The sequence below is a fragment of the Gossypium arboreum genome, chromosome 8 (genome assembly GCF_025698485.1).
Source record: "Gossypium arboreum isolate Shixiya-1 chromosome 8, ASM2569848v2, whole genome shotgun sequence".
NCBI lineage: Eukaryota > Viridiplantae > Streptophyta > Magnoliopsida > Malvales > Malvaceae > Gossypium > Gossypium arboreum.
This window is the reverse complement of record NC_069077.1, coordinates 120,419,037-120,440,328: the sequence shown is the minus strand read 5'-3', so window position 1 is coordinate 120,440,328 and position 21,292 is coordinate 120,419,037. Positions and strand designations below refer to the sequence as shown.

The 21,292-nt window shown below is 32.4% G+C and overlaps 1 non-coding gene across 1 annotated transcript; it reads right to left on the bottom strand.

The window, feature by feature from the left end:
* Positions 1 to 4,262: 4,262 nt before the first annotated feature.
* On the bottom strand, positions 4,263 to 4,368 carry LOC128280354 (small nucleolar RNA R71). The gene has a single exon (XR_008270534.1). It is a non-coding gene; the product is annotated as a small nucleolar RNA R71 (small nucleolar RNA).
* Positions 4,369 to 21,292: the final 16,924 nt, after the last annotated feature.

Sequence of the window (21,292 nt, the reverse complement as noted above, 5' to 3'; positions counted from 1 at the left end):
TATACAAATGGCACCGTCTGAAGCCTTATATGGTCGTAAGTGTCGACTCCTTTATATTGGACCGAGCTTAGTGAGAAACAGATTCATGGAGTTGATCTAGTTAAAGAAACCGAACAGAAAATAAAAGTAATTCGGGATTGCTTGAAAGTCGCTTCGGATCGACAAAAGTCATATGCGATTTAAAAGAAAAGAGATTGAATTTCGGTGGGTGATAAAGTGTTCTTGAAGGTGTCACCATGGAAAAGATTCGAGATTTAGTCGAAAAGGCAAGTTGAGTCCGCGTTTTATTGGGCCGCATGAGATTCTTGAGAGAATTGGACCATGGCATATCGGTTGGCCTTACCTGCAGAGTTAGAAAGAATTCATAACGTGTTTCATGTATCAATGTTGCGATGTTATCGTTCTGATCCTTCACATGTGATTTCCCCAACAGAAATTGAGATTCGATCGGATATGACCTATAAGGAGGAACCAATAAAGATTTTGGCTCGAGAGGTTAAACAGTTAAGAAATAAAAGTATAGCTTTAGTGAAAGTATTGTGGCACAGACATGGGATAGAAGAGGCTACGTGGGAACCTGAGGAAGCTATGAGGAAACAGTACCCAAACCTCTTTACCGGTAAGATTTTCGGGGACGAAAATCTCAAAAGGGGGGAGAATTGTGACAACCCGAATTAGGGCCTAATCGGAATAGTGGTTTCATGACCACAAATCCGAGATAGAAATAATTGTTTTATAATTATTTTGGGGTTTATGATATGATTGCATGATTTTGTGAAAATTTCGTGATGAAATTCTATGCCTAAAGTGCTTAAATTGAAAGTAGGGACTAAATCGAATAAGTTGCAAAATTTGCATCCCGGAAGTTTTTACTATGAAATTGTTTTGGAATATTAATTAGGAGGTCTTAAATAGCAATTTGACCAATTTTAAGTTCATGGACAAAATTAGGACATGGAAGGAATTTTTGAAAGTTTAGTAAGGAGGGGCATTTTGGTCATTTGGATATTAAATGAAATAAAATGGGAAAAATAACACAAAATTGATCATCATCCTCCTTAGTTGCTGCCGAATTCTCCCTCTCTCCATAGCTAGGGTTTCTTCAATTTTCAAGCTCCATAGTAAGTGATTCCAAGCCCGCTTTTAATGTTCTTTACGTTTTGGAATCCGGAAGCTCGATTAAGCTTATGCTAGTAATAATTTAACCTAGGGTTCATATTTGGAAAAATACCCATAGGTGAAATTTGTGTATTTTGATGTTTTATGATAGAATATGAGGTTTTAAATTATGTTAAATAACTTGTGCTACTCGGTTTTAAGTGAAAACGAGTAAAAGCAAGATAATCGGTAAAAATACCTATTGTTCATAACTATATGATAGAGTGAGAATTTGATGTTGTTGTAGAAGAGAAAATGTTCAGAATATCATAAAACATAAGAATAAGGGCTGAAATTAAATTCCGAGCCTAGGGGCAAAATTGTAATTTTGTAAAGTTAGGGGCAAAATGTAATTTTTCCATGATGTGATTTTGGATTGAAATAAATAGTATTAGTATTAAATGAGCTAAATGTGTTATTATAGATCAAGAAAGACGCGAATTGATCTCGAGCGGGGAAGGAAAAAGTTTTGGACTAAATTGCAAAATTTCCACATTTTGCACCAAGGTAAGTTTGTATGTAAATATTACAATAATTTCATGTACATTCTTATATTTCAGCCTATTATATAAATATACTAGCTGATGTTAAAATGTAAATCGACTATTGGAAGAATGGAAATAAATATAGAGAGAGATATCCCGGTTGAACAATCGGAGAGATCGAATGAAATAGAGGGAGCGTAGCTAGGTCACATGTATGATGCTGAGTGCACATCATGTGTACAAGAAAGCTACGAGACACCTGTAGTAGCTAGGTCACATGTGTGATACGAGATGTATCCCATGTAGACAAGAGAGCTACGTGAAAGATAAATGTAGCTAGGTCGCATGCGTGATTCCAAGTGAAGGACACCATGTAGACAAGAGAGCTACGTGAAAGATAAATGTAGCTAGGTCGCATGCGTGATTCCAAGTGAAGGACACCATGTAGACAAGAGAGCTACGAGACAAATCGGTTAGGTCGCATGAGTGGTACTAAGTGTTCACCATGTGTACAAGAGAGCCGAACTAAACGAAGTATGATGGTGGGGTGTGTCTTTGAAACCATTAAATATCGAGGATTGATCCGAATTGTTCAACGGGATGGTTTTGTGGTGATATTGTGGTTTGGACCTACACTTATGGTGAATGAAATGTGGTGAAAATGATTTGTGGTATATACATATATAAGATAAAATGAGGTTAGCATAAAGAATGTGTGAAAGAGTGAAACTAGCATTAAAACTGTTTTTAGATGGTATCAGTGACGTGATTTTGAAAAATCACCAAAAATAGGAGGAATATAATTAGAGGTTTAATGAGATGTGAAATTAAATTTTAATGAGTCTACTTTCATATAAAAGAAATAGAGCAAGCAAAGGAATTCTATATTTTGAGATATTTACAATTGTATGTGACTTGCTCAGGATGAATACGTGATCCCCTGTTCCAACTTTGAAAAATCATTAAAAATTTTACAAAGAAAATTAAGAAATATAGTTTACATGCCTAAATTCCTTATTGAGACTAGTTTTAAATGAAACAGACTTCAGGGTTGTTTGAATTGTGTACTGAGAGAAATTCAATTCGTAGTGAACAGAGGTCAGATCAGTCGAGCTGTGTAACAGGGGAAACTTTAACTAATAAACTGTACTAATCGGCTGAACCAAAAATTATAGAAAAAAAATTAGCAAAAAATTTTATGAGTCTAGATTCAGGGAAATTTTACGGATTTGAATTTTGAGTTTTGTAACTCGAGTTATGATTTATTTAGTGAATATGACGCAGCAGAGACAGCTTAATCAAAGTGGAATGAATAGTGAAGTTAAAGTAGATATACTTGAATTGTTGTGTAAACATGTTAGATTCTTTAATTAGTATTTACATACTTACTTACTAAGCTATAAGCTTACTTTGTTTCTCTCTTTTGTCTTATAGTGTCCTTCGGCTTGCTCAGGAGTTAAGGATCGTGAAGATCTACCCGCACTATCATACTTTAGGGTATTTGAACTAAACGTTTTGAATTATGGCATGTATAGTAGGCTTAATTATTTTGTTACGTGTCATATTTGTCTAGGTTTAAAATATTAGTTACAATACTCGACCAGCTACTTTGTACAAGCCATTAAAGTTGGCTAATATTGTTCAAGACATATGTTATACGATGCACTATCAAATTGGATGACATATTTAATCTCGGTTATGCTTAATGGTATGTGTTATGTTCTGGTAATACCTTGTATCCTGTTCCGGCGACGGTAACGGGTAAGGGGTGTTACAAAAAGAACATGAAACAACAACCATTTCCTTCATTTTAATTCATGACTAAATGCTCACAACACAACTAAAAACCAAAATATGCTTCAAGAGTTAAGGTAGAATCAAGAAGAACTCATGAACATCAAGATAGAAGCAAGCTACCATGAACTTACCTTCAATTTTCTTCCCCAAGTGACCGAACATTTAAGAGCTTTCTCCTCTCCTTTCTCTTCTCTAACTTTAGGCTATGATGAACAAAAATGGACAAAACTTTGTTCTTTTCACCCCTTTTTCTTTTAATAAAATTTCATATTTCATCCATTTAATTCTTTAATACAAAAGACATGAAATTCCAATCATGGAACATTTACCTAACCCATTATCATGGAACATTTACCTAACCCATTATCATGAAACATTTACCTAACCCATTATCATGGAACATTTACTTAACTCATTATCAATTTGTACCATGAATTATGGATATCAAGTGCTCATATTGTCTACAACAACATGATGGCTGGCCACTTCATGTAAAATGGGAGGTTTGTCATGCAAATCCTCCTATTTTGCACTCCTATTTATTTGGCCACTTCAATTTAGCCTATAGCATTTTCAAACATTTTCACATAGGTTCTATTTTATAATTTCACCCCCCTTTTTCTTATGGAACAAAAATTAACTAAAATTGGCGGGTTCTATCTTAAGCTTGGGCCTTCTAAAGGCCCACTAACATAATTAAACCTATGCCAACATTCACAGAATTTCCGAAAATTGGGGCGTTACAACGAGGTTCAATTACTACTTGGGAACAAATGACCGAAAAATTTTTATTAAAATAATTTCCACCAGCTAAAACAGCCAAATTACGTAATGATATCTCTTCGTTTGTACATATGGACTTAGAAACTTTTTGCGATGCATGGGAGAGATACAAGGACCTACTGTGAAGGTGTCCTCACCATGGATTACCTCTATAGTTGCAAGTTCAAACATTCTACAATGGTGTGAACCCTTCGACAAGACAGATGATTGATGCAGCAGCCGGGGGAACCATCAATAACAAAACACTTGAAGAGGCTTACGAATTTATTGAAGAGATGTCACTAAATAACTATCAGTGGCAAGTCATGAAGACTAAGTCAACTAAAACGGAAGGCGTTTATAACGTCGATTCGGTTACTATGCTATCAAACCAGGTAGAACTTCTAAATAAAAAGATTGATGGTTTACTTGGTTCTTTGTAGGTACATCCAGTGATGATGTAACACCTCTAACCCGTATCCGTCGCCAGAATAGGGTTACAATATGTTACCGAAGTTTATAGAATTATTATACATAATTTCAAAAATTTTCCTATGTTCATAACAAAACTGTCCACCTGAGTCATAGTCATTAAATTATTTATATCTTGAGCTACAGAACTCCAAATTGAGAACCACTAATTTTCCCTAAAACTAGATTCACATATCTTTTTTCCATAAAATTTTCAGAATTTTTGGTCTAGCCAATAAGTACAGATTATTCTTTAAATTCACCCTTGTTTCACTATCCAATAGTCCTGACCCCTCTTCACAAAAATTTTATTATCTCTTAGAAAAAATTTGAATGATGTTCTTGTTTATTTATTTTGAAAATATACTAATCAAGGATTCTAATCATATAAATTATAACTCATAATTATTTTTTACAATTTTAATGATTTTCTAAATTTAGAACAGGATTTCAAAATCATCCTGACTCTGTCTTACACAAATTCAAATATCTCTTAATATGAAATTCTTTTGCTTACAAAGTTTTCTTTATATGAAACTAGACTCAATAGGATTTAATTTCATATTTAATTTAACCTATAATTCAATTTTCACAATTTTTGGTGGATTTTCAAAGTCAGACTACAGCTATTATGTAAGACTGTTTTAGTGCAAAATATTAATGACTAAGTTTATAACACCTTTATTTCCTTTCACTACAATATTTCCTATCATTCCCTTTTTATTTTCCTTCACTATCATAATATGAACATAGTTCCTCATGTAAGAAAACTCTACTTTAACATCACAAATACCTATTACGTAATATCATATATCCTTAATTAATATACCATATGGCACATCAATATGCATATTTTTCCTTACCATACTTATACTATTTCATCCATGTGTGTATGAGAACCATTTATAACCTTATGAACTCATATGTTTATATATATATATACATCATTGCTAGCCATACCAATGGCTAACTTCCAAACATTGTGTAACATTTATTATTTCACTAATTTAGCTATACATGCCGTTTTCAAGATAAGTAAACCATTATACCAAAATTGACAGGATGATAGTGTGATGAAGTCTCCGACCCGTCTTCTACTTCTTCCGAGCTTTCAAGCACTATAAGACAAGGAAAATAAAATCTAATAAGCATATTTATGCTTAGTAAGTTCATATAACATGAATCAAACTTACCAATCATATTTAATATTTAAATCATAAAAAAGCATAATTTTCATTCATTTTGGTTATTTGCCTATTCATAAACATTTCAATCAAACACGTTAGTAACGAACGTACCAATAGGCATAGATGAGCTCATCATGCTATTGTCTCATTCCATCTCATATTTCTCATGTTTTGTTTTACTATCTCATCCGTTGAATCATTGGAATTATTGATGGATTTTCTAAGAGTACACACAAAGTGTATGTTTTCATATTTCGTCAATTCATATCCAGGATTTAGCCCTTAGGATGTTAAATCATCAAGCACTCTCTCGAGTTACATATCAAGTAACCGTAGCAAATCAGGATTATCATTTTAGGGAAAATCCTATTCACCTTGAGTTACCATAGTGAATCAGGAACAAATCCTATTCACTTTATATATTTCTAGTGAATCAGGAATAAATCCTATTCACTTTAATTTCTTTGAGTGAATCAGGAATAAATCCTATTCACTTTTAATTCTCGAGAAGGTTTGTGTCAGATTTTTCCATCCTAGCTCAATCCATTTCTGCAACACATGCAGAACCTCATATATTTCGGGAAATTTCCATTATCCATCGATCACCAATATTCAAACGGAATTTCACCCATTTATTAATTTCCAAACATGTATCATTTCTTTCATTTTACATCTATATAATTCATATATTCAATTTCATACATCATATACAATACAATACAACATTTAAATTAACATATTTACATACTCATTCAAATTATACGAACTTACCTCGATAGCAACTTGTAATCGAAATTCTTTTAATCCGATATCTTTTCTTTTCCATGATCACTTTCCTTTTTTGATCTTTCCGAGTTTATATAAATAAATTTAACATCAATTCAACATATTTCATACTCATTTGAATGCAACTCATGTTCTAGACAAAATTACTATTTTGCCCCTAAACTTTTCATAAATTCCATTTTTGTCCTTAGGCTTGGAAATTAATATCTATGCAAAATAATCCTTGTTCCAAGCCTATTTGATTTTTACATCTCACATTTACAGCACTTATATTTCATAATTCAGAATTTTTTTCTTTAAATTTCACAAGTTTACAAATTAGTCCCTTTTTACACAAAACTTTTAATTTATTCTTCAATTTAATCCTTTACCTAATTCTAACTTGAAATTCTATCAATTTAACCCCTAATTCATCAATTAATTCAACATAAACCATGTCCAAAAATCTACTAACTTTCAAAATTTCAACATATACTAAGTAGTATTTTATTCTAGGATTCCAAAAACATCAAAATTATAAGAAAAAGAACTAAATTGGCTTACCAATTGAACTTGAAACCTTAAACCCCATTTTCTCCCTTTTCTTTCTTTCCCTTTTTCTTTTCTTTCTTTCTCCCCTGTTTTTTTTTTCGTTTCTATTATGTTCTTCCCTTTTTTCTTTCTTTTGTTTCTTTTGTTTATTATATTTTAGTTATATTATTATATTATAATATCTATAATAAATAAATACATATATGTATTACAAATGTACATATGTATTTATTACACATTTACATTATTATTACCACACACTTGTCATAATTTAATTTATTTTATTTACTTTATTTAATTAATATAATATAATAATATAATAATATAATAATATTTACTTAAGTTATAAGTAAATATATAATAATTACTAATATATGTATATTATTTATACACATGGAAATTATTTTTACCACACACATGTCAATTCATGGTGTAATTTCTAATTTAGTCCCTTGAATTTTCTCTATTTTATAATTCAACTTTTACCCTATGTTCAATCTAGTCCTTCCACTCAATTGCTTCTAATTTAACAAATTCACCTATCCAAAACCTAATTAACCACACAACTAACTTCGTAATTATTTATTAAAAATATTTACGAATCCGGTTTACCAGAACGGAGTCCCGAAAATGTATTTTTATTCAATTAACTACAAAAGCAATAAAATTTTCTTATCAAAATTTTTATGCAACCTTTCTATCATAATATAGACCATGTCATAATTTTAAAATAAAATTTTCTTTTAGCTCAGATTTGTGGTCACGAAACCACTGTTCCAATTTCACTGAAAATAGGCTGTTACAAATGAAGTGCGATTCTAATGAAGGAGGAGCATGCACAGAATATCAACCCTTCAACCCTAGCATCGAGGAGGAACAAGTCCAATATATGGGTAACAATAACTCTAGATCCCAAAATAACCCATGTAATGCCCAATTTTAGCTCGGGCCCAACACTAAAAATAAACAATTTAAAAACACAAAAAGATGAAGAAGAAAACCAAAAAGATGTCCACAGTCTAGGTCTTTAGTACAAAACAGCCCAAATACACTATACAAGCCCAACATTCAAGACCCTTTTTACAAATAATAAAAAACAGCCCAAAACATTTACATTAACCCTAACCCAATACCCCATGGCCCAAAATAGAAGCATAGCCAGGAACCCTAGCAGCTTCTACTTGCGCCGCAACGACCCCAGCCCTAGCGCCACCTCCGTACGGCCTCCACGTCTTAGTACCAGCATGCCACGCTTGCAGACGGCCTTGTACCTGCAAAAGGACAAAAGAAAAGCAGCAGAAATGGTAGCAAAAAAGGACAAAAATGAATATTGTATTTTTCTTTTCGTTTCGGTTATAAAAAGAGAAATCAAAAAATTGTAAAAGGGGGACTTCCTCTAAAAAAAGGGATAAAGATACAAAAAATATATACAGAGACGATTAGCCAAAGAAACATTGTTAAAGGTGTTCCATTTTTTGCACATTTGCTATTTTTATTTATTTCTTTTTGAATCTATCGCATAAATACGTAAAATGGGAGGATTTCTACCTTGGTTTTGGTGTTGCTAATCGTTTACTTCTCCGGTTCGAAGGTGAACGGATCCTTGCGGATCCGGTTAGAGCCTCGGTGGTGGTGGAGGCGTATTACGCGCCGGTGAAACCCAACAGTCGACTGAGAATGCGGAGGGGTTGAAGAGTTTAAAGAAAAATGGGGGTTTTGAAATCTGTTTTGGAAGAACAATCAGCCAAATAAATGTTTTAGGGCAAAGTTTTAGTTTACATACATATTCAAAACGGCGTCGTTTTATGCCTGGAGTGTTGGCATTGAAACGGCATCGTTTCATGAAGAAACCCGATGACCCGCCCATGTACGATCAGACCCACGTGTTTTGGTTATTAAGGGTTATTTCACAAATGGTCCTTCCTCTTTTGCGCTAACATTTGATTAAGTCTTATTCACATTTCTATGTTTTAAATTTGCCCATGTAATTTGCATTTTGTTTCAAATAAATCCGCGTTTAAACACTGCGCTTTAGGATTTGGGACATTTTCATTTTTAATCCTCGTTTGTTCGAGCGCGTTAAGCTTTAGTCCTTCTTCTAATTGCAGTAGCTTATTTTATTTATTAATTATCTTTTTAGTTTAATCTTATTTTAATTGAGTCCTTTTGATTTGTATAATTCATTTTTTATTCTTTTTTATTTATTCAATACTTATTTTATATATGAATGTATATATATTTGAGTTATTAAGATATTCTTTAGTTTTGTATATTGTATGGTTTTAAAGATTTTGTATAATATATCTTCCAAGTTTTCTTATATACTATTAAATATATGTTGGTCATGATAAAGTTAGATTTTATTTTATATATCTTATTAATTCTATGTTACTTCACATTTATTATTTCTCTCGAATCTATTTGAATAGATATTAAAACCTTACATATATAAAACATATTTTATCATACCTTTTTTGTCCTTTTAAAAAAAACCTTTCATATTTTTTTACATTCTTTATTATGTGTGTATGGTCTATTTTGGTATTTCTTTAAAAAAACATTTTGTACATTTTTTGAATTATTATATCATATAATCATTTTAGAATTTTCTTCATGTAATTTTATGTTTAAAAGATTTATATAATATTTTATTTTCATATATCAATATTTGTATATACATATACATGATTTATATCGAATTACTTATTTGAATCCTATTTTGAATATGTTCATATTTTTAATTTTACTTATATATATTTTTATTTCTTTTAAATCCAATTTTGGTATTATATATTTTGTTTGTTTCAAATATTCTCCTATATTATTATCCTTTTGTATAAGCGTTGTTTATATTAAGCTTTTTACTTTATGGACATTAATTATTGTGGATGAATAAACCTTGTTTCAAATTATTTTTGTACAATCACTAGTTTCATATTACATAGTTAGTATTTCATATACATTCTTTTAAATATTTTTATATGGTTATACTCATATGATCTATTTGTCTTAAAACTTTCTAACATGTACTCCATTGATTCAAAAATTTATGTTGACATCCATTACTATATTTATGTATATTGTATATAATCGATAAGTTTTGGATTTAAATCTTTTAGTATAGTTTTCTTTTTAAAATGCTTCTAATAATACTCTTTTGAAATTCATTTATATATTAAAGTATACATATTACTTACTCTATATTTTTATTGTTTGATGTTCTAACTCAAATTCTTGTGCATATATACATTCCTAGTCTATATAAAATATTTGATTCTAGCACATGCTAGCTTTTATGATCAATTTATTTTATATCATGCTATATACATTATTTTGGCATATTTTTATCTATTGTTTTGTGGTGTTGTATTGTTATATTATTATTTTCTTTATTGTATTATATATCAATTATTTCCCATGCATGATTGTAGTCGGGTTATATTTTTAGGTTAATTATATTTAATTATTTATTTTGTTAGTTGATTAAATAAGACACATTATTCTTGTTCGTCGAGTATTGTATCTTACATGCGTACATTATCCCATATCATGGTTTTTCCACTCGGTTTATGAAATGGAGTTTTATAAAATCCGAATCTTTATGATTAATTTTGTCTCATTACAAGTCGCATTAATATGTTTTAAGTCATTTTTATAATTATTCATCTAAAAATTCTTTAAAACGAAGGCGATGTTCGATATTTGGCAATTCACGGAATCGTGTCCTATCGTGCTAGGTTGCGATTTCCTGTTTGTTCAAAACAATCAAATATTCTTTTGGAATTTCACCCACGTCTTTAAAAATTCTTCAAAATGAAGGCAATACTCGATGTTTGGCAAGTCGGGAATCGTGCCCTATCGTGCTGGGTTGCGATTTCCTGTTTGTTCAAAATAATCGAATATTCCTTTAGAATTTCACTCGTGTTTTCTAAGGCGAGGCAATGTTCAATGCTTAGAAATTCAAGGAATCGTGCCCTATTGTGGTGGGTTCGATTTTTCATCGGACCAAATAATTGGGCATCCTTTTGTAATTTTCAACTTATAAACTTTTCAAAGTCAAAATTTATCGTGTTTTCGAGGGTATAAAAGGACCGTGTCCTATTATGCTGGATATGATGCTATATTCCTCTGAAACAAGATAACTTTGATGACCAACTCGGGTTATTCAAATGTTATTAAAAGGAACCGCATTTCAAAAACATTTTTAAATTTCAGACATAAGGACAATATTTAATCGATTTGGTACCAATTTTGGGCGTAATGAGGGTGTTAATCCTTCCTCATACGTAACCGACTCCCGAACCTGTTTTCTCATATTTACATAGACCAAAATCGTTGTTTTAGTAAAAAGAAATATTTTATTAAAATAACCAAATCCTTAGGTGACCCGATCACACCTAAACAAAAAAGATTGGTGGCGACTCCATATTTCGTTTTTCAAAAAGTCGACCCCCCCGGTTTTTTCATTAAATTTAAAACCTTTGAAAAAAGATGGTTTCGACAACCCATATAGTAACACTTATAATGCGGGTTGGAGGAACCATCCCAATTTCTCGTAGGGCGGTCAAGGAATCAAAGGCCACAACATCCTCCGGGTTTTCAACAACCACCCTATCAACAGGAAAAGAAACCGAACCTTGAAGAGATGCTATCTAAATTTATTTTGGTGTCAGAAACTTGTTTTCAGAACACCGAGATAGCACTTAAAAATCAACAAGCGTCGATCCAAGGGCTCAAAACTCATATAGGCCAGCTGTCCAAACTAATCTCTGAACGACCATAAGGTAGCTTGCCAAGTAATACTGAACCCAACCCAAGGGAAGAAGGATTCGTTGAGCCTGAGCTAGAACCAAGGCAAGAAACTAAGATAAGCAAAGGTAAAGGTGAGGTAGACCACAATGAGCAAAAATCGGTAAGTACAGAATACAAACCTCGTGTGCCATACCCTAATGCGACAAGGAAAGACCGCTCAGAAGAACAATTTGGTAAATTCCTAAAACTCTTAAAAAAATTACATATTAACTTACCGTTTATTGAAGCTCTATCGCAGATGTCAAACGCAATGAAATTTTTAAAGGAGCTTTTAGCAAATAAGCACAAGTTGGATGAGGCGTCGCATGTGGAGCTAAACACAGTTTGCTCAGCTATTCTGCAAAATAAGCTACCCAAAAAATTAAAAGATCCAGGAAGTTTTACAATTCCTTGCTTAATTGGTAGTTTAGATGTTAATAATACATTAGCTGATTTAGGGGCTAGTAGTAACGTCATGTCCTACAAAATGTTTAAACAACTAGGTCTTGGGAAACCCAAACAGACTAGGATGAGCATTCAATTAGCAGATAAAACTATAAGATTTCCTAAGGGTATTATTGAAGATGTGCTAGTTAAAATCGATAAATTTATATTTCCCGTTGACTTCATTATTCTAGACATAGAGAATGATAGCAACATTCCTTTGATTTTAGGAAGGCCCTTTTTAGCAACTGCTAGAACGATTATTGATGTTGGCACAGGTGAGCTCACACTTCACGTGGGAGACGAAACAATCACCCTTCAAGCTCGTAATTCCGGCAACACATCAAAAATTAAAGGTGATTGTCTAAACCACTCTACTAAAACTGACAATATGGTGCAACCTACTTTGCAGGAAATGAGTTTGAATGAAGTACATAAGCCATTTTCAAGCAATAGTAGATGCCTTATTCATGAAGAATGAAGGCTACACATAAAGGAGCTAGATGAATGGCGGACGTATAAATCAAGAACAAACGATAAAACAAAACTACGCCAGGATGAGCTCAATACCTTTCCAAATCAACTTAAGGTTGGAAATAAAGTTTTATTAGATGCCGCAGATCCTCACATTGTCACTACCAAACAGAATGAAGAAATCTCTCTTATGGTACTTAGCATTTTTCCATTCGGTACAGTCGAGGTAAATCATCCTAAGTTCGGCACTTTTAAGGTAAACAATACCCGCCTAAAACCTTATTTTGATGAGATTCACAGCAGGAATAAGGAGTATAAACTCCTCGAACCACCATGACCATTCAATGGAAAGGTAAGTCAAGCTTAGACTATAAATAAGCGCTTCTCGGGAGGCAAACCGAGCACTAACTGTATTAACTTCTTTAAAATATTAGTGTTTAACACCTAACTTACTAATGAAGCTCTTGAATACAAGTTTCCCACACAGACATGGCCTAGCACATGGGCGTGCTTTATGCCGTGTGAAAATAGGGCAAAAAAGTTTTCCCCAACACGGGGTGCGATAAGTAGCCACGGCCGTGCAACATAACTGTGGGCGAAACTGCCAAAATAACACGGGTATGCGACATGCCCATGTTTGGAAACCGTGGGTAAACCTGTCAATTTAACATGGGCGTGCATCTTCATACACGGGCGTGAGAGAAGCAAACGGAGATTAACACGGTCGTGCAACATGGCCGTGTACACCAATGCGCCTAATTTCGAAAATCACGACAAGCACGGGCCAAGCTTAGAGCACACGGGCGTGCCCCACGGCCGTGTACCCCAATTTCTCTATAAACACTTATTATTTATTTTATTTTATTTTTATCCCTATATTTTGAAATTATTTTTTTATTTTATTTCCTTTTAATACTATTTTATCCTAAGTTTTTACAATTTTTATTCTTCGGCTATGTCATTACGAGTAATTATGCTTCAGTATACCTCTTAAAGAGTTCCTGATTTTATCACAATTATAAAGAGCTCCTCAGCTCATCATCACATAGGACTCGAAACTCCACTAGGAAAGGTTTTTCACGACTGCCATGTCCTACTCGACCACGACCATAACCAACTTCAGATATAATATTCTTTTGGCGCAGGACTTATGGACTAATGAACCTCTACCACCGCCGGAGTATCCTCCTCCACCCTCACGCCGATTGTTCTCCAAACCTCCAGTTCAAGGAAATTCATTCATCACTCAGGAAGTTTCACTTCTCTCCCTATCTTATTTTTATATTCTCTTCTATAGATCTATCTTTGTACATTGAGGGCAATGTACATCTTAAGTGTGGGGGGTATTCATTTTTATATCAGAAAAATCCCTGAATGATTGCCTTGTTTTCTTGAAAAGCTCTCATATCATGTTTAGGATAAATTTTGATTGATTTATGATTTTTATTGTTATATCTTAAATTAAAACATAGGCATTCATGCATTGATTATTTAAACTTTAAGACATTACAGAATTAAGCATGATAAGTTGATTTTTAAGAATTTAAAATTTTAGGTTGTTTCCCCAAGGTTAGGTATTATCTTGAATTGGAATTCACAAGTTTAAACATCAAAAAAAAAAAACCATAATTTTTGTGAGATCTTGAGCCTTTAGAGCATTTATTATTTCTTTCATGCTCACTTTCATTATAAGTGCGTCAGTATTGAACTGTTATTCTAGAATTTGCTTGATTATGCATGTCAATACCACACTATTTGATTTGATATGTCAAAATGAAAAAGGCATTTAGGATTAACCCACTCATGCCATGAAAAGCCTACCTCTACGATTAACCCTTAGTAAACTCCGTTGAGCTAACAAGTCATTTCTTGTATTACCTTTAATATTAACCCATAACTTATTATTGTTGAAATCCCCTAAATTAATTTGATCCCTATTTTTGTCGAGATTTGAGTTGGAATAATTGCTTCGCTATGTTTTATTCTTCTTTTTTGTAATTTGACTTGTTCTAAAAAAAAATTTGTATACATATTAGTAGTAGTGATCCTCTGAGCTAAAGAAGTTAAATTTCATATTCCGAGAAAAAAGCTTTGTTGTACGCAATTGTTGACTAGTCATTTTTCTAGTTAGGCAATTTTTCAATTCAATCTCGATTCTAACCATTTCTTTCAGCTTATGGCCACACCCCCTAACCAAGCCTCGTTACAACCCTCTAAAGACCTTTTGATTGATGTTTCATCTCAATTTATAGTGGTGGAGATTTGATTTTCATGCAAGCCTATGGTAATGACTTTTCATTATTGACTATTAAGTGCTTCATTTATTGTCCTTAAACACCTCAAGTGATTTTAGTGAATCTTTAGTGAGGATGTGAAACTCTGTGACATTTTGAATCAAAGGTAATTACTTAGACAAGGGGAGACACCTATGTTTTCATGATAAAATACTCAACTTGGAATGTTTGAAACTTTGATGTTCGTTTAGTTGAATTTTCAATGTATGATTACCTATGGATTATTTTGAGATATTATCGATAGAAATTATAAGTTGAAAAGAATTTATTTTGATTATGAGTTAAGGATTTTGCTTGAGGACAAGCAAATGCTTAAGTGTGGGGATATTTGATAAACCGTAATTTATACATATTTTTACCCCATGCTTAACACATTTTATGGATGATTTTTCCTTAGAATTGGTGAATTTGATGCTCCTAATGCCTTAATTTCATGTTTTATACTTAGACAAGCATAGAAGAGCGAAAGGAACGAGAAACGGGCCAAAAACGGAGAAAATGGGCCAACATACGAAATCAACACGGCCTGGACTTCCTCACACGAGTAGAACACACGCCTGTGCCATTCTAACAGGCTCGAGCACGACCTGAAGTAATCGCACACAGGCGTGCCACACGGGCGTGTCCCTGCCAAGCCCAAGTTGAGTCCAATTCAGGAAAAGGCCAATTTTGAGGGTTCTTAGGCATTCCAAAGCCTATAAATACACCCTAGAGGACAAAAAAAAGACACACAGGGAAGGAGGCAGGGAACTACTCAAGGAAAGTCGATTGATCCATCTCAGAAATCAGATTCATCATCAAGACTGAAGATCTCCCCTCAATTTCCCTTCAGGAGTTTTGGGTTTTCTTTATGTTTTGTATTTATTATTCTTCTGAGATGTTTTCTTTTTTAGTTATGAACTAAATCCCCTAAATACCTAAGGGGAATGAAACCTAAGACGAATCTTATTATTATTTTCTAAATTGTATGATAAATATTTGACTTGTTCTTAATTATGTGTTCTTAATTCTTGTTTTGATATTCCAGGATATTGATTCAAGCTAATCTCTTATTCAGAGGAGGAATAGACCCTGTCTAAGAGTACATTTGTCACAATTAAGCAGAGTTGGTTGCGCGCCTAGAGATAGGGTGACAAGATTTTATCAGATTAGGATGAAACTTAATAAGGGGATCCATAGATTGAGTTAATGCAATCCTAGGGAGTTAATTAGAAAGAGATTTCAATTATTCAACCTAAGGTTAGACGTTGTTAGTCTCGAGAGGGATAATAATATAACTTAGGGATTTCTACGAATCAAGTCAAATGAATAAACCGTCCGATTCAGAGTCAAATAACAAGTGAAGTCTAGGTGGATTTTTCCTTAGGTATTGTCTCAATCAATCGAGTTTTAACAAAAGTAATTCCCCAATTCTATTTTCTGTGATTTCTTAGTTTAGTTAACTAGTTAGTTAAAACAAACCGCATTATTCTTAGGCTAGATAATAAGAAGACAGTCATTACTAGTACTTTTAGTTCCTTTGGGTTCCACAATCCGGTCTTGCTAAAGCTATACTACTGTTCGATAGGTACACTAGCCTTCATCGTGATAATAGTTAGTTTCAAGAACGATTCATTATGATTTTATAAAACTTATCACATGAATATCACGATCAAGAATTTAAGGTAAAAATGATAGGAATAGAAAGTTATAATATCATAATGAAGCGTGATACGGGGCAATATGGAATCTTAAGGATGTAATCGCTTGAGTCAAGGGAAGGATAAGAGTAAAGGAGATGAATAAAGAATTCTCAAGTATGAATCAAGTAAAGAAAGATTTGCTCATTTAGTTCTCATGAACTTACCTTTGTGTCTTTTATGTCACAGGTAAGCCGATTTGATGCTATGCTAGGAGGGACAACACCAGGGCTACGCTAGAGGAATTGTGAGATGGGATGTTATGCATAAAGAGTGAGCTTGAGGTGACGTGATCAAGTCTGACAGAAAGCATTATAAATAATCTATTTAGAAACCTCGTAATGAGAATAGAATGTGTTTTCCAAATAAGTGTAATATATATACTTGTAAACCCTCGCTGAATGAAGAGGCATGTTTAATGTTTGTAATTAGTTACTGTATGCCCAGACGTGATCTAGCAAAGCAGTCCTATTAAATAAGATGTATTTTGTTGAAAGTTTAAACGTTTAGACATGAATAAGTTTATAATAGGAACTGTAACACCCGAGATTTGGATCCGACGAATCGGATTGGGTTAAGGCGTTACAAGCATCCTAAGGTGCATTGACTAAAACTTGTTGATTTATCGTAGAACATCAATTGGATCTAAGATTAGTTGTGTGTCATGAGTTAACTCATATCTTAACAAGTTTAAGATTCGTTCAATTGTTAAAGAGAAATGATAAAGAATGAGGCAGATGAATGCAGAAGCGGATCGTAAAGTTTGTCAAATTCACGGATTTGACTTAGGGCTTTAGATGTTTGAAAGAAACTTAGATTTTGAAACAACCTGAAACGCAAATGAATCCAAGTCAGATAAAAAAATAAAGAGAAAAATTAAAAATAAATAATCAATATGAATAAAATAGAATAATAAGACCAAATATTAGAATAATAAAAAAGAAAATAAAGAAGATAAATGGAAAAGATAGAACGTGACTTGTAGAAGTCCTAAGAAGCCTTCGAAACAAGAAGAATCTACAACCCCCTTCAAGCGGCTCTAATTTCCCTTCCACTATAGAAACTTGGCAAGAAAAAGTTTGAAAATGATTCCCACAATCTGAAAAGATTGTTAAAACTCTTTTAAAAGAAACTCAAGAGAAACTATTGAAAACAAAACTCAAAGAAAACTCAAAGAGAATTTATTAACTCAAAAGAGAAGTTGAATAATAATAAATTATTTGCTTTGTGTATAATGCAAAGGCCTATATATAGGCTAGCTAAATAAATCTAAATAAAACTCTTAAGTATACTAGAACTCTAATTAATCTAAATAAGAAGTAGTTTTAAACTAAACTTTCCTATTAATATAAAAGTCTTAAATAAATTAAACTACTTAATAATTATTAAAAATTTGGAATAATAAAGTAATAAGAGCTGATAAATACAATATTGGGCTCATATATAATAAAAATTAAGCCCAAAATTCGAATCCAATATGATTTAAACTCGAATTAAAAGCTCGAAACTCGTAATTCCTATCATAATCACATCCAAAAATTATGCTCACTCAGTCTTAATTAAAATGGTCATAAGTTGAGCTCCTAAACTTAAAATAGAGTTATTAAAAGTGAATTCGAAGCTAAGAGATAGATCTTCGAACGTCATAAAGACATCTCAACCTAGAAACGCCTGGATCCCATCCAAAAAGTCATCGCAAGTTTGAGATTTCTTAAATTTGAAAATTGGTAGTTTTGGTGAATGGAATTTAATAAATTTCACCCCCATTTGTGCATGTATCATTCACCCTTTCCTCGAAAAGATTCATTCTCGAATCTTGTTTTTAATCGAATCCTGATTTGATTTGCTTGGCCTTTGACATTATTTTTGGGCCATAAAATAGTGTGAGCCCATCACATCAATAGGTTTGAAATTGGGCTTTGAGACTCGCATAAAGAAGAATCACTCATTTCACTATGTATTAGTTCAAATTCACAAGATATTAGTGTTTAAGCAACTAAGTTCGTTATTGCTCTTCTCACGTTTTAACCGAAAAACCTCTACTCTTTCTGATGTTTACAAAAATTTCAAATTACTTTGCATTAATGGAGGATTGTTGGTAATGCAAAGGGTTGTGGGTAAATGGGTATATCCCACATTAGTTATGTATAGGCTTTTAAGAAGGTTTATATATAGCCATACTTCTCACTCTCATTGAGTAATTGGGCTATAGGCCTAACACACGTATGTTGTCGCCTGTCTGGCCCGATTCCTATCCACATGTGTCTTCGACAAGTATCGCGTGTGTTTCTTTTTGGATAAAATTCTTATATTATTTTCTAGAAAAATAATTGATTTAAAATAGATTTACTTTTTCTTGTTTTTTACTCTTACAAAAAATCTAAAACAGAAATATTTTTTGATTGTTGTGTGGAAATGGTGGGTCAATTTTGTAACTAGCCCTACGATCTTTACTCTTTTGCCCTTGCATATTTACTATTTACCCTTCTGTTACTAGTATAAATAGAGAGATGTTTTTCCTCATTTTTCACAACAGAAAGAAAAATGCAACAATCAACAACTCTTTTCTCTCTCGCGTCTTTTTCATTCCCTTTTAAATTATGTCGTTTTTCCTTAAATCACATTAGAGAAAATTTTGTCTAGGAGTTTGGGTTTTAAGCAGGACCAACTGTGACCCCTCCAAACTTTATTGGGAATTAATCCTACTGTGATTTTCTTGAGAAGAGCAATACCAATTGAGTTCCACCTTCCTTATTCAGGTGTACGAATATTGAAGCATTGTGTTAACCTTGAGGGACAACATCCATTGCACGATTACACTGATCAGGGCGAATTCGTTTCTAAGGTAGTGGTTTTTCTGTGGCGCAGTAAATTTTGATTTCTTAATTCTTGATTTATTTTTCCATTCAGTGTTAACAAATTTGTTTTGCAGTAGTATATTTTTCTAACAAATATCAGCAGATTGGTATTTGCCGTGGCGTAACAATGTTGCGGCCATTATTTTGACGACATCATCCGTCACTGCTAAAGACCTTAAAGAGGAAAAGATGAGTGAATTGAACTGGACGGAGCAGCTCGACAATGTTTAGTGGAAATTTTACAAAAAAAAAAAAAAAGAAGAGCAACTTGGGCTGAGGGAGTAAGAAAAAAGAAGAAGAAACAACAGAAAAAACAAAAGAAAAGAAAATTAATTAAAGGGAACAAAAAAATTGGGGGAGAAAAGTCAAAAAGAAAAAGAAAAGTAAGTTTTTTTTTAAAATTTTTTATATTATGACATCATCATGACATCATTTATGTCACGTATGACAATATTATTTCGTTACCTGTCTTGAACTTAATGGCGTTAGGCTCAAGTATCAATTAGGGGTGTTCAATTGGTTAACCGACACAAAATAACATTAACTGACCTTTCAAAATTTTTAACCGTTAACCGAACCAAAATTTTTTCAAAAAATTTAACTGAACCAAAAATTTTTCGATTAATTCGGTCGGTTAATCGAATTAACCGAAAATTATATGTTTTTTAATTTTTGGTTAAAATAAGTATAAAATTAACCGAATTAACCAAATTTATCGAATTAACCGAATTACCCGAATTAACCGAATTAACCGAATTATTTGTATAAAATTATATGTTTTTTATTTTTATTTTTAGTTTTAGTTTTAGATTTTTATTTTTATTTATTAAATTATTTGTAATTTTTATGATTGAGTTGGGTAATTGGGTTGGGTTGGGTAATTGGGTTAATATATATTAAATTGGGTATTTGGGTTTATGTTTGATTGGATTTGAGTGAATAGTGGGCTATTTATATATTATAATTTTTTTATTAATTTTTACGGTTAACCGAATTTTTTCGGTTAACCGACCAGTTTCAAACCTAATTAACAGTTAACCGAAAACTCAAAAAAAATTTAACCGAACCCCAACCGAATTAATTCAATTAACCGACCGATTAACCGAATTCGGTCGGTTAACCGAATTTTTTCAATCTTACTCGAATTTTGTACACCCCTAGTATCAATTTAGTTGACGAAAAAAAAAGTTCAAGTATCAATTTAGAACAAAAAACCATAAATACTAATTTGGGAGAAGTAAACAAGTTCGGGTACCAAATTTATATTTAATCTAATAATTTTGATTGATTATTGGGTTGAAACATTCTTTTTCAAATTATTTTATTATTTTAATAGAAAGGAATATATAAAGCATGCGGAGCTTCTGTAGCTCCAATCATCATGGAGGAGAGATAAAATAGGATGTGGGCTTTGTGCCTTATCAGATGTTATTACTTTGCCTTCTCCCTCAAATATTAAAAAAGGGTTTCCTCAGTATATTAAATTTTTTATAGTTATATAAAAGTTGATATAAGGAAAATCCAGTTATAGTTTAAAAAAAAAGTTTTTACAGACCATGAATCTCTTATTTATTA